The following is a 14,888-nucleotide window of genomic DNA, read 5'->3' on the forward strand; positions in this document are numbered from 1 at the left end:
CTTGTTTGAGCCGAATCTGGGTTTAACATGATTTGTGGAGCTCCCTCTGGTGTTGTGATCGTGGTATTCACTGACCTTTGGGAAGTATTTTGACATGTACATGGGTACTTTGGTCGTGTAGTAGTGTATCTTGTAGACCAGGCCCATTGCAAGTTGCTGTACTCTGTCGTCTACTCTAAGCCATCCTAGGTTGTCAAAGTGGGCAGGTGTGAGGTCAAGCAGACCAGTTTGTAATTTAGTTTTTAGCGCCTTTGAGGTGCTTTGGTTGATTGATTGATTGATTGAAAAGTACAGATTTCAGAATGGGTACAGTACAGTACAGCTCAATACGGCCCACTTTGACAACCTAGGATGGCTTAGAGTAGACGACAGAGTACAGCAACTTGCAATGGGCCTGGTCTACAAGATACACTACGCGACCAAGGTACCCATGTACATGTCAAAATACTTCCCAAAGGTCAGTGAATACCACGATCACAACACCAGAGGGAGCTCCACAAATCATGTTAAACCCAGATTCGGCTCAAACAAGGGACTAAACACGTTTCGCAATTATGCCACATCAATGTGGAACGCCCTACCCAAAGCTGTAAAGGAATGTGAATCACTACCCACCTTCAAAAACTCTCTCAAAGAACACCTACGGGAGACTGCAATTCGAAACTGGCCCCTACAAATGTCTTAACCCAGTTGTACAGCAAATTACCAAGTATGGCTTTGTCAGTATTCCAATGTACAGTGTACAGTGTCCCCCTACCCCAACCCCCCCCCCCCCCCCCTCCAATGTACAGCCCCCACCCACCAACCCCACCCCACCCACCCAACCTCCTCCAATGTACAGTTTCTACGTCAAATGTATATACACTCTTTTTCTGGACACTTTTTGTATCACAAACAGTACTGTATTTGCAAATCTGATATGTCATAAATGTATAGATGTAGCAGTACTGTCTATCTGTATGTCATGTATGTCATATATGTTATGATGAATTGAAAATGGGGGACCCTGATGTAAACAAGACGAAAGTCTTTCTCTGGTCTGCATCCCCTTAACAATTGTATGTATTGAGCTGTACTGTACTGTACCCATTCTGCAATCTGTTAATAAACTTTTCAATCAATCAATCAATCAAAACATACAATTGTTAAGGGGATGCAGACCAGATAAAGTCTTTCGTCTTGTTTAAATCAGGGTCCCCCATTTTCAATTCATCATAACATATATGACATACATGACATACAGATAGACAGTACTGCTACATCTATACATTTATGACATATCAGATTTGCAAATACAGTACTGTTTGTGATACAAAAGTGTCCAGAAAAAGAGTGTATATACATTTGACGTAGAAACTGTACATTGGAGGAGGTTGGGTGGGTGGGTGGGGGCTGTACATTGGAGGTGGGGGGGGGGGGGGGTGTTGGGTAGGGGGGGGACACACATTGTACACTGTACATTGGAATACTGACAAAGCCATACTTGGTAATTTACTGTACAACTAGGTTAGGACATTTGTAGGGGCCAGTTTCGAATTGCAGTCTCCCGTAGGTGTTTTTTGAGTGTTTTTGAAAGTGGGTAGTGATTCACATTCCTTTACAGCTTTGGGTAGGGCATTCCACATTGATGTGGCATAATTGCTAAACGTGTTTAGTCCCTTGTTTGAGCCGAATCTGGGTTTAACATGATTTGTGGAGCTCCCTCTGGTGTTGTGATCGTGGTATTCACTGACCTTTGGGAAGTATTTTGACATGTACATGGGTACCTTGGTCGCGTAGTGTATCTTGTAGACCAGGCCCATTGCAAGTTTCTGTACTCTGTCGTCTACTCTAAGCCATCCTAGGATGTCAAAGTGGGCAGGGGTGAGGTGGGTTCTAGGAGTCAGGTCAAGCAGTAGTCTGACCAGCTTGTTTTGAGATGTTTGTAATTTGTTTTTTAGTGCCTTTGAGGTGCTTTGGTACCATGAGGTGCAAGCATAGTCGTAGTACCCTTGAATGAGAGTCTTCAGGGTATTCTTGTTTATCAGTGAGGAGATCCGGTACAAGAATCGAGTTTGTTGGTTGACTTTTTTATTACATTGGATGCCATTTTGTCACAGGAAAGATTTGCCTCTAGGATGGAACCCAGGTAGGAGATGTACTGTATTGTAGACATTCTGCAATCTGTTAATACAATTTTCAATCAATCAATCCAATCAAACTAAATGAAGAGCCGGTTGGGAGCCCTGTTGGTAGCCGAAAGAGTCGGCTCTTATTGCTGAGCTGAGCCAAATGATCTGGTTGACTAGAAAGAGACGGAATTGCCAGCACAGGCTGCACAAGCGGACACTACACGATTTTAACCAAATTTTGTCACAAGCAAATCATTTCGAAGATCCTGGAATCCTTTTGGAAATCCCAATGCCTACTTGTTTCACTTAAGTTTATCAAGACTGGATCTTGAACATTGCTGCTGGGATTCAGCTGAGACAGCAACTTCGGTAGTTATCGTTCAAGAAATCTTGCAGTGTGCATCCACTTTATGTATTGCAGCGCCGCTCGGCGGGTGTCGACAGTAGGACAGTCACCTTTCAGCAAGAACCAAAAAAGCGAGTAGGGTATATCTGCAGAGCCGCAAGCCCAACGTCTGGGCGGGGCTTCGTGACTTGTACTCGGTTTGAGGCGAGACTTCGGGGCTTGTATTCGGTTTGACTGTGCGTGGGCGGAGCGTCGTGGCTTGTACTGATTGATTGATTGATTGATTGAAAACTTTATTAACAGATTGCAGAATGGGTACAATACAGTACAGCTCAATACACACAATTGTTAAGGGGATGCAGACCAGAGAAAGACTTTCGTCTTGTTTACATCAGGGTCCCCCATTTTCAATTCATCAGGACATATATGACATACTGTATGACATACAGATAGTCAGTACTGCTACATCTATACATTTATGACATACCAGATTTGCAAATACAGTACTGTTTGTGATACAGAAGGAGTCAAGAAAAGGGAGTATATACATTTGACGTAGAAACTGTACATTGGAGGAGGTTGGGTGGGGGGGGGGGGTTGCGTACATTGGGATATTGACAACCATACTGGGTAATTTACATTGGAGGTGGTTGGGGGGGGGGCACACTGTATAAACAAGCAAAACTGTACATTGAGGGGGGGGGGGGGAGACACTGTACAAACAAACAAAATTGTACATTGGACTATTGACAAAACCATACTAGGTAAAATGACTGTACATTGGAGGGGGTTGGGTTAGGATATTTACAGGGGCCAGTGTTGAATTGCAGTCTCCCGTAGGTGTCCCTTGAGAGAGGTTTTGAAAGTGGGTAGTGATCCACATTCCTTTACAGCTTTGGGTAGGGCGTTCCACATTGATGTGGCATAATTGCGAAACGTGTTTAGTCCCTTATTTGAGCCGAATCTGGGTTTAACATGATTTGTGGAGCTCCCTCTGGCGTTGTGATCGTGGTATTCACTGACCTTTGGGAAGTATTTTGACATGTACATGGGTACCTTGGTCGTGTAGTGTATCTTGTAGACCAGGCCCATTGCAAGTTGCTGTACTCTGTCGTCTACTCTAAGCCATCCTAGGTTGTCAAAGTGGGCAGGGGTGAGGTGGGTTCTAGGAGTAAGGTCAAGCAGTAGTCTGACCAGTTTGTTTTGAGATGTTTGTAATTTTGTTTTTAGCGCCTTTGAGGTGCTTTGGTACCATGAGGTGCAAGCATAGTCGTAGTACCCCTGAATGAGTGCTCCTGCCAGAGTCTTCAGGGTATTCTTGTTTACCAGAGAGGAGATCCGGTACAAGAATCGAGTTCGTTGGTTGACTTTTTTTATTACATTGGATGCCATTTTGTCACAGGAGAGATTAGCCTCTAGGATGGAACTCAGGTAGGTAATTTCATCTTTCCTTGTGACAATATTGTCACCCACTGTAACTGAGAAGCCGTCGGTCTTGCTGAGTTTGTTATTTGAACCGAAGAGAATGGACTCTGTTTTGCCCATGTGTAATGATAGTTTGTTATCAGCGAGCCATATGCAGATTCTGCCTAGTTCCGAGCTGAGGGTTTTTTCAACCTGTAACTTGTTCTTGTCAGAGACCAGCAGGGCTGAGTCGTCCGCAAACAGGAACAAGTTGCAGTCACAAGCTGACGACATGTCATTTGCATAAATTAGGAACAGTAGCGGTCCTAGTATGCTTCCTTGTGGAACACCACAGCTCACTGTGAGGGGGGGGGATAGGGTACCGTTTACCTCCACCATCTGTTCCCTCCCCTCAAGGTAGGATTGCATCCAGCTCACTGATAGACTATCAAAACCAATTGCTTTTAGCTTGTCAATCAGAATGGAGTGATTGACCGTGTCAAAGGCCTTTTGTAGGTCCAGCATGACCATGCCGCGGTATTTGCCTGCGTCCACCTCTTGTTTGATGTGGTCATTCAAATAGAGAAGGCATGTGTCAGTGGAGTGGGATGTTCTGAAGCCAGATTGGAATTCGTAGATTAGATTTTTTTCCGCTAGGTACTTTTCGACCTGTTCGTAGACAATTTTTTCATGACTTTCGAGATGGAGGTGAGAATAGAAACAGGGCGGTAGTTGCCTGTGTCTAATTTGCTGCCCTTTTTGTGCAGAGGGGTCACCCTCGAAATTTTGAAGTCCTTGGGGACGTGTCCCTGTTTTATGGAGAGGTTTATTATGTGTGTGATGATTGGGGTGATGGCGGCTGCTGAGTCTCTGAGGAATTTGGAGGCGCTCAGTTTATTGAGTACCTCATCTGTTGTTACCATTTCCAGCTTGAAGTCGTCCTTGCGGACCCCTAGGTTTTTGTAGTAAGCTACTATGTGTTCTACCCCAGTGGTTCCCAAAGTCGGGGTCGCGACCCAAAGGTGGGCCACGAGAAGCCACGGATGGGCCGCGAGATGATTTTAAATTTTTTTTTTTTTTTTTTTTTTTTTTTTTTTATTTAATTTTTTTTGTCAGGCCACTGAACTTAGAAGCAGGCCAGGACAGTGTTTCTAGTTGTATTCTAAAATTCTATTCTATTGTATTCTAAAATGTGACTATATGGTTTTATATTAACTTAATAAATAAACAAAAATGAAAAATCTACTTATTTCAACAAACATTTCAAACTAAATAACAGATTATGCACATAAAACGCTGAAAACAACCGAAGCAACAATAGTATTTTAATGAGGCTATTATTATTATCATTATTATTTTGCAACAAGGTATAGCCCTCTCATAAATAGCACATATAAATGAATAACTAACTTGAACTAACTTAATAGGATTGAAGTGATATTTGGCTTAAAAAATCGGTCGCCTGGCAAAAAAAAAAGAAAAAAAAGCCAGACGATGTGCATTGGGCCGCGGCTCTCTGACACCTTATTTTCTGGGCCCCGGCCTGAAAAGTTTGGGAACCCCTGTTCTACCCCATAAAGCCCTGAGTGGGAGGGTAGTTTGTTTACCAGTGTTGTGGCTAGGTTTGTGAAGAAAATGTTTAAGTAATTGGCTACATCCAGCTTTTCTGTGATGAGCGTGTTGTCCGTTTTTATGTTTATGTTTGAGAATCTGGTTTTAAGTTTTTTACTGCATCCTAGTTGATTATTGAGTAATTTCCAAAGTTCACGTGGTTTGTTTTTGTTTTCCTCAGTTTTGTCATTGATGAAATTCTTTTGTGCAGTTTTGATCATGGAGTTTACGTCGTTTATTTCCTGTAAAACCCGGAAGTAGTCAGTTTGTGCTGTTTATTTTTAACCCTAACCTTAACCCTAACCTTAACCCTAACCCTAACCTGCAACACGGAACACAGAAATGCAAATGCTGTCGAGTCCTCACTGCTTGTAAAAATAAACAGCACAAACTGACTACTGCACAGTCAAACCGAGTACAAGCGCCCCGAAGTCCCGCCTAAAACCGAGTACAAGCCACGAAGCCCCGCCCAGACATTGGGCTTGCGGCTCTGCAGATATACCCTATTGAAAAAAAAGCTAACTATTACTATCTCCACTTGCACAATCTGAATGTAGCCATTTCCGGCTGACTTCCGGTTGCCAATAGCACTTCCTGTCCCATCCAAATACATTGGTTTTAGCTACTTTTCTCCCCTTATTTAAACAACTTTGTCGTCACAGAGAGGCAATGAAACGTTTGTATTATTATAGTATAGAATGTATTTAATAAGCAAACGTTTGTCAGCAGGGTTTTTGGGCTGTATTTCATGTAAAAACGTTTACTGTTAGTTTCCTTGCTCAGCCAGCATTAGCTAACCGAAGCTAGTGGTTAAACAGGCCGGATTAGCTTTGAGCTAACTATCTTTCCCGACCCATGTATTTGTGATGCCCACTAGAAGTGGTATCATGTTAATATCTTTAGATTATGTGTCAAAACAGTGTGAACATATTGGTACAGGATTACCTCCATCAGAAACAAGTTAGAACAGTCATTTATATGTAATGGGAGACATTAACATAATCTGGTCAATAGGTGGCGGTATAGGACTGGTGTTTAGTGGCTTCGCCTTCCAGGGAACCGTACTGTGTGCTTAGGAACGCACGAGGCGATCTCAGCCTCACAACCGGGAGGAACCAGAGTCAATAACATCGTGTCTGCACCTTCCTTTGTCAAATGATTAACTACAACCTGTTTCATAGGTGGGTAATATACTACAAAACACACATAAAGGTTAACAAGGATACATGCAATGTCGAGGGTTCAAATTAAGTAACTATTGTCGATGTTTGAGTCAAGTTTAAGAAGTTTAAGACGACAAGTAACGTGGTTGAGAAGCAGACCGTCTATTGATGGCGCCATGTTTCGTTGGTACATTTAAATAGTGTTGGAACACAATTGTCCATTTAAGCACTAACGTGTCGAAGTTAAGTATCTCCAAGGGGATTATAAAGGTTTATGTTTTGAAATACATACTGTGTTGGGTTGAATTGCTGTGTAGTAAATGTGTATATTGTGTACAAGATGGTTAGAGGGAAATTACTTTAGCTTACCCTACCTAGAAGGTAGCTAAACACCGGAGCTGTACCACATGCTCTCTCTCTCTCTCTCTCTCTTTCTCTCTCTCTCTCTCTCTCTATTGCGCCCTCCGTTAAATGTAAATATAAATCTATTCCCTTGAGTTATACCATGGTCACGGTTTAGCAAATTCCTAGTAGGGTTGAGAACGGCCCGATACATATATATATATATATAAATGTACTTGCAGTGCACATTTGAGTTTCAATAGAACTTGAGACCGGAACACAACTATGGATAACACTGAGGTGTGGAGGTATTTCGGTATACTAGAGAATAGTGGATATGACTGATGATAAGTGACTGATGATAAAGGTAACACTTATTGGTGATTTAAGGAATTGTTTGACAGACAATGAGAATGACAGTGTTGGTTAAAAGACATACGATGGTCCCTTCCAACATGCCTAGACATGTCTAGACAGAGGTTAACAGGATAATGTTTCTCTTCTCACGTGCTTATATTTAAGACGCCAAATATGTATAAAGACATAAGTAATCACAATGTACAGTATATAATACTGGATAACTACATTTAAAAGGAAAATGCTATTGAAGTGAACCAGGGTATCCTAAAAGGGTAGAATGTGTGTTGCAATGATGAATATGCTTTTGAATTAATAACAAGTATGGGATTATAATTGAATGTATTAAAGTAATGTAACTAATTGAACTGGATGATTATACAATGATGATACAATGATTATACAATGATGATACAATGATGATACAATGATTATACAATGATGATACAATGATGATACAATGATGATACAATGATGATGATGATTGATTGATTATTCTGTTGAATGAATAAACGTTGTTGAAATAGACAACCGGGAGGAACCAGAGTCAATAACATCGTGTCTGCACCTTCCTTTGTCAAATGATTAACTACAACCTGTTTCATAGGTTAAACATATATCTGCTATCAGGTGCCATATCCTGGTACCTGTAACAGTTTATTGGGGGCTCGTCCGGGATCAGCGCCACCTGCTGGATGGGAGCTGATCCAGAGATCTTGACACCTGGACCAACCGCGACCCGATGAACCAGGAAGCAACGCCCGGTGTAAAGGTCGTCGAATGAGGGATTGATCTGCGCAGTATCGACAGCAGTGAAGTGCCTCATCTGATGCCAGACGACAACGAGAGCTGCGTCCACTACTCTACCTGACGAGAAGGAAGACCGGTGTCGTGTAGAGGAGATCCACCCACCACGGAAAGTCGTCACAGTGATCCTGAACTGAGAGCCAAGTGCGAGGAATCGGGAAGCAGCCATGGGAGACAGCGAGAGGAAAAGCTTGGTGTGGGACATCAAGAAGAGCCTGCTCACTCTACCTGCGGATGAACTGTTTCGCATTGCCGAGGCATTGGAACTGATACCAGGACTGGAGACGTCTGACCGAACCCACCTTACCGTAGACGACGTGGAGGGGTGCTTCAACTTTATCAACAATTCTGTACAGTAAGGTTTTACTGGAGTTAGAGGATACAGGGTTGTCTTATTTATTACAGATAAAAGATGAGACTGATGGACTTATGCAGAGTGAGGTGGTGGGTCTAGAAGAGGGTAAAACCGAGGGCCTACGGTCCACCAGTCAAAGTGATGCAGTACCAGTCGACCCCGTTAGCGTCTTTTATGATGTAAGTGAAACCATTGAGGGTGTGCCCACTCCAAAAGTAAGCAACCAGGTTTTACAGTGCCTGCCCAGTGTACTACCACCCACAGCTCAGGCTGTGCCATTGAATAAGAGTGTACCAGACACCGAAAGTAAACAGGAAACCCCTGGTGTGTCGCCAGATAAACTAATATCTTTAAGAGAACTGTCGTACCTTCACCGCAGGGAGTTTAAGCTCCAGGGAGGTCAGATAGGAGACCAGGGATCAGACATTAGTTACAACAGTGTCTGCAAACAGATCGACGAAGGTCTGAAGGAGCAATTCAGCGATGCAGAGGTTGTTAGAGCAGTCTTGAGAGTGATCAAAGCTGGCAGCTTTAAGGATATGTTAATGGTAAAAGACGATTTGACTATCGCTGAGCTGAAGGGTTTTCTCCATTCTCACCTCGGTGAACAAAGTAATACCGAGTTGTTTCAAGAACTCATGTGTACAAAGCAAAAGGATAGTGAAACACCACAGCATTTTTTGTATAGAGTCATAGGACTCAAGCAGAAGATTTTACTAGCATCAAAATATGCTGCTACTGACGTTAAGTACAACGAACGAACCGTTCAGGATGTCTTTCTCCACACTGTATATCAAGGTTTAGGACACAAACATGATGACATTCGTAGGGAACTCAAACCCTTACTTGAAGACAGAGTACCTGATGAGGCCATTCTCAGACAGATGAAAAAGGTCATGAGCGATGAGAGTGAAAGACAGCGACGGTTAGGGCCTACCAATCGCAATAGACCCCCCCATGTACATAGTGCAGGTGCTGAGGTGAAGGGAGCACAGTGTCCCCCCCCCACTAGGGAAGAAAATACAGGAAAGAAACTTAAACTAGACCCGATCCAGCAGTTAACAGAGAAAGTAGAGAAACTTACCAATCTAGTGGATCTCCTGCAACAACAGCCCCAGGTCAGAACAGGGAGGATAAATAGGCAGAGGGACAGGCCATATGGCTGTAGCAAATGTGTAGCACAGAATTTACTTAATTGCCCTCACTGTTTCCATTGTGGCGAAGAAGGCCATAGAGCGTTAGGCTGCCAAAAGAGACCACCACGTCAGGGAAACTGAGGCCGGTCACTGCAAGAGGACAACCATTGACCGGTTCCCCTTTACTGTCCCAAACTGACAACCGTCGTACTAGTGAGCCTGAGAAGGAAAGAGTAAGAGAGGAGAAGACTGCACCTAGAACAGGAACCAAGACGGTAAACCAGATACAGAAGCACACAGACCCCCCTAATTTACCAAACACTAAGAGTGAATGCCTCGCCAAGCTAGTAGGGAGAAGAGCTCTCACCCATTGTAACCTAAACGGTTTAGCAGTCCAAGCCCTGCTTGATACAGGGGCCCAAGTAAGCACGATTGACAGAACTTGGAAGAATAGATACTTACCTGACATGCCAGTCAGACCCCTTAGCGAAATCATCGAAGAAGAAGAGGAGTTGAAAGTCTCTCTCCATGATACTGTCCCGGTCCAGAAGACGTACTCATCAGTACCAAAGCCACTGTTTAAAGAAGTAAAAGAGTACATACAGGAACTGTTAATGAAAGGTTGGATAGTCAAGTCAAAGTCTCCATATTCTGCCCCAGTAGTCTGCGTCAGAAAGAAGGACGGCAGCCTACGGCTATGCATCGACTACCGCCTCCTGAACAAAAAGACTGTGCCCGATCGTCATCCACTACCTAGAATACAAGACCTGACTGACACGCTTGGAGGCTATACCTGGTTTAGTATCCTAGACCAAGGGAAAGCCTACCACCAGGGCTTCGTCGCCGAGGGTTCACGACCCTTCACCGCCTTCATCACTCCATGGGGTCTTTTTACGAGTGGGTGCGCATCCCATTTGGACTCTCGAATGCCCCTGCAACGTTCCAACGGAGCATGGAGGAGATGCTAGGTCCCCTCAGGGATGAATGCTGTATCCCGTATCTTGACGACGTACTCTGTTACGCAAAGACATTTGAAGAACATGCAGAGGCCCTCCGCAAGGTTCTCCAAGCCCTTCAACGTCACGGAGTGAAATTGAGACCTGAGAAGTGTGACCTCTACAAGCAAGAAGTCAGATACGTGGGTCGCCTTGTGTCAGCAGAAGGGGTCAAGATAGACCCACGAGACATTGAAGCCGTGAAAGCCCTGTCAAGTAAGACACCCAGAACTGTCGGCGAAGTGAGGAAAATAACAGGATTCCTGGGATATTTCCGTTCATACATTCAGGATTTTTCCCGAATTGCCAGACCCATCTACGAGCTACTCCAAATCAAGCCAGGAAAGACCCCAGCCCCAGCGCGGAGTAAGAACATCAAACGCCCCCAGTTGCCCTCCAGAGAGCCCATAGAGTGGACCACGGAACAGCAGAGAGCACTTGAACAACTGATTGACCTTCTCACAAACCCCCCTGTCTTGGCATATCCTGATTTCAACCTACCCTTCAGGTTGCACACGGATGCCTCCGACCAAGGCCTGGGAGCTGTTCTGTATCAACATCAAGATGGAAAACTGAGAGTCATCGGGTACGGGTCAAGAACATTGTCACCAGCCGAACGAAATTACCATATGCACAGTGGGAAACTGGAGTTCCTTGCATTGAAATGGGCTGTGTGTGTGAAATTCCGTGACTATCTGTATTATGCCCCACACTTTACTATCTACACCGACAACAACCCGTTGACCTATGTAATGAGTACTGCCAAGCTCAATGCAGTCGGTCATCGGTGGGTTGGAAAACTGGCAGACTTCCGGTTTGACATCAAATACAGACCCGGAAAGTCCAACATAGATGCAGACACACTTTCCCGCCTTCCCCTGGATATGGAGAGATATGAAAAGACCTGCACAGAAGAGCTCTCTAATGAAGCAGTACGAGCAACGTGGGAAGGAAGCCAAGCAGCTGAAAGGAAAGACGTGGCATGGGTTGCGGCGCTCAACATCGCGTCCCCAGACTCAAACCAGCAGTCTCACCCACACCTACAAACAATCAGTCACGATGAACTGGTGAAGGCCCAAAAAGAGGACCAAGCCATCAACACGATCAGGGAGTTGAAAGAGTCGAACACGAAATTGTCAGACGACGTACGAAGAACCGTAAGCGCAGCAACCCGAAAGCTACTTCATGAATGGAGCAGATTACATATTGAAAATGATCTCCTTTACAGAAAGACCAATCAATACCAACAGTTGGTCCTCCCTGTAAAGTATAGAACACTTGCCCTGAAACATCTACATAATGAGATGGGTCATGTTGGAACAGAAAGAGTGATCCACCTCGCAAGAGAAAGATTCTACTGGCCTTTCATGTCCAGAGAGATTGAAGAATATGTGACCCGAAGATGTCCTTGTATCAAGTCTAAGAAGCCGGTCACCCATGTCCGAGCTCCCATGGGCAGCATTACCTCCAACTTCCCATTAGAACTTGTGTGTATCGACTATCTACATCTGGAAACCAGTCGTGGAGGGTATGAATATATCCTAGTGGTGATCGACCATTTCACTAGGTTCGCCCAGGCATACCCCACCAAGAACAAGAGTGGGAAAACAGCTGCAGAGCGTATCTTTAATGACTTTATACCCAAATTCGGTTATCCCTCGAAATTACATCACGACCAGGGTCGAGAATTTGAGAATAAACTGTTCCAAGCACTGCAACGGCTGTCTGGGGTCGGCCACTCTAGAACATCACCCTACCATCCACAGAGCAACCCAGCGGAGCGGCTCAATCGGACCATACTACAGATGTTGAGGACATTGACTGAAAATGAGAAATTGCGGTGGAAGGACCACCTCCCGCACGTGTTACACGCGTACAACTGTACCAAACATGAATCAACGGGTTACTCACCCTTTTTCCTCCTCTACGGTCGTCATCCACACCTCCCCGTTGACCTGTTGTTTGGGTTAACGAAGAAAGAGGAACCGTACTCACCCAGAGGATACGCGGAGCAATGGGCTGAGAAGATGTCTGAAGCCTATCGGATTGCTTGCGAACATAGCAAAAAGTCCAGTGCAAGAGGAAAAGTAACTTATGACAAGAAAACAAAAGGAGTAGTACTGCAGTCAGGAGACAGAGTTCTGGTGAGAAACCTCAATCAGCGTGGAGGACCAGGTAAGTTGAGATCGTACTGGGAGAAGGCGATCTACGTGGTCAAAAGCCAGCTCGCTGAGAGTCCAGTATACATGGTCTGCCCTGAACATGGAGACCAGAAAAAGACCAGAACACTACATCGAAATCTCTTACTGCTGGTAAATGATTTGCCCGTGGAAATGACTCCACCACCAGCCAGAACTGTCCCTGCGAAGAAAACGAATGACAGACCAAGACAAGGAAGAATGTCAGACACACAAAGACAAGTAGAGACAAGGGACAGCAATGACAGTGATTCGGATGATGACAGTGACAGAGGATACTGGCTAAGGATACCTGTTGAAAGGACAGAGGAAAGATCACTTGGACACCGTGAACGACGACCTGAAGTCATGCCAGGCCTGCGCCCTGAGAGTGAAGACGACAGGGGAGGAAACACGGATGGAAATTTGCCTGTCTTGGCCAGACCGGAGGGAGATGTTAGTGAATCAGGGGAGGAAGAAGAAAGGGAGACCCCCCGAGCTCACTCTCCAATACCCCAACCCCATCCCCAAGCTCACTCTCCAATACCCCAACCCCACTCCCAAGCTCACTCTCCAATAGCCCAACCCCAACCCCAAGCTCACTCCCCCGTAGCCCAGCTCAATCTCCGAACCCCTCCACTCTCGCCGGTAGAACAGGTCCAGTCAGAGGTTAGGAGGTCTGCCCGTGACAGAAGGCCTAAACAATGTCTCACGTATGATATGCAGGTGAACCGTCAGTGCAGAACAAGGTGACCGTGAATTCAGTAGTACAGTGGCCACCGATGGTGCCCGCACCACACCACAGTCCACTACCACATCAATTGATACCCTTCGTAATGCCATGGTTGCATCCAATTTTTTACAGCCTTCCACAACATGGCCAGTATGCTTACCGTCCAGCCGTCACCCACGGTCCACCCATGGGGAGTTTGTTAGGGGTTCACGCCTGAGGGTGATATTGGATGGGTGTATTTAGTGATTTTCGGAAATGTCAGGAGCCATTTTTTTAAGGTCAGGGAGTGTGTGATGCCCACTAGAAGTGGTATCATGTTAATATCTTTAGATTATGTGTCAAAACAGTGTGAACATATTGGTACAGGATTACCTCCATCAGAAACAAGTTAGAACAGTCATTTATATGTAATGGGAGACATTAACATAATCTGGTCAATAGGTGGCGGTATAGGACTGGTGTTTAGTGGCTTCGCCTTCCAGGGAACCGTACTGTGTGCTTAGGAACGCACGAGGCGATCTCAGCCTCACAACCGGGAGGAACCAGAGTCAATAACATCGTGTCTGCACCTTCCTTTGTCAAATGATTAACTACAACCTGTTTCATAGGTGGGTAATATACTACAAAACACACATAAAGGTTAACAAGGATACATGCAATGTCGAGGGTTCAAATTAAGTAACTATTGTCGATGTTTGAGTCAAGTTTAAGAAGTTTAAGACGACAAGTAACGTGGTTGAGAAGCAGACCGTCTATTGATGGCGCCACGTTTCGTTGGTACATTTAAATAGTGTTGGAACACAATTGTCCATTTAAGCACTAACGTGTCGAAGTTAAGTATCTCCAAGGGGATTATAAAGGTTTATGTTTTGAAATACATACTGTGTTGGGTTGAATTGCTGTGTAGTAAATGTGTATATTGTGTACAAGATGGTTAGAGGGAAATTACTTTAGCTTACCCTACCTAGAAGGTAGCTAAACACCGGAGCTGTACCACATGCTCTCTCTCTCTCTCTCTCTCTCTCTCTCTCTCTCTCTCTCTCTCTCTCTCTCTCTCTCTCTATTGCGCCCTCCGTTAAATGTAAATATAAATCTATTCCCTTGAGTTATACCATGGTCACGGTTTAGCAAATTCCTAGTAGGGTTGAGAACGGCCCGATACATATATATATATATAAATGTACTTGCAGTGCACATTTGAGTTTCAATAGAACTTGAGACCGGAACACAACTATGGATAACACTGAGGTGTGGAGGTATTTCGGTATACTAGAGAATAGTGGATATGACTGATGATAAGTGACTGATGATAAAGGTAACTCTTATTGGTGATTTAAGGAATTGTTTGACA

Source organism: Notolepis coatsorum, assembly GCF_963971535.1.
Source record: "Notolepis coatsorum genome assembly, chromosome: 4".
NCBI classification, from domain to species: Eukaryota; Metazoa; Chordata; class Actinopteri; order Aulopiformes; family Paralepididae; genus Notolepis; species Notolepis coatsorum.